We start from the raw sequence: 720 nt of genomic DNA, 5'->3' as shown, positions 1-720 counted from the left end.
TTCATCGATTTTGTAATTGTGTTTTTCCTGTTCAGTCTTAAAAGTTCTGTCGATATTGTGGATAACAGACCCTTATGAGATACATAATGCGAATGTATGGGTTGTTATCTTACTTTCTTAGGGTGTCTTTGCATTTCCAAAAGTTTTAAATTTTGAATCAATTTTTTCTAATGGCACTTTTGGTGTCTGATCCAAGAAACCATTGTCAAATGCAAGCCATGAATATTTATCTCCATGTTTTCTTGTCGAGTTTATGTTTTTCCTATGACATTTAGGCCTCTGGACAATTTCGAGGTAATTTTTTCTGTGTGGTGTGTGGTGTAAGTGTACAGTTTCATTCCTGGGCATGTGGATAGTTGTCCAATATCACTTGTTCAATTTAATGACCTCAGTCCTTGTCTGAATTCAATTACCATAGACGGAATCATTTCTGGACTCTCAGTTCCATTTCATTGATCCATATGTGTACCCTCATGCCACCATCATCCCGTTTTGATTTCTGTTGCTTTGTAGTAATAGTTAAGATTTAAAATTTGGAAGTGTGAACCTCTAAGTTTGTCTTTCTTTTTCAAGAAGGTTTTGGTTATTTGTGTTCCCTTAAAATTCCATTGGAATGTAAGGATCGGTTTGCCCATTTCGCCAAAAGGTCTTTTTGGATTTCTGTAGGAATTGCCTTGAATTTGAGATCGCTTTGTGTAGTATAGCCATCTTAAAACATAT

This window comes from Propithecus coquereli, unplaced genomic scaffold, assembly GCF_000956105.1.
Source record: "Propithecus coquereli isolate 6110/MARCELLA unplaced genomic scaffold, Pcoq_1.0 Scaffold238, whole genome shotgun sequence".
Taxonomy (NCBI): Eukaryota; Metazoa; Chordata; class Mammalia; order Primates; family Indriidae; genus Propithecus; species Propithecus coquereli.
The sequence above is the reverse complement of the archived record's forward strand: the minus strand, read 5'-3'. Positions refer to the sequence as shown.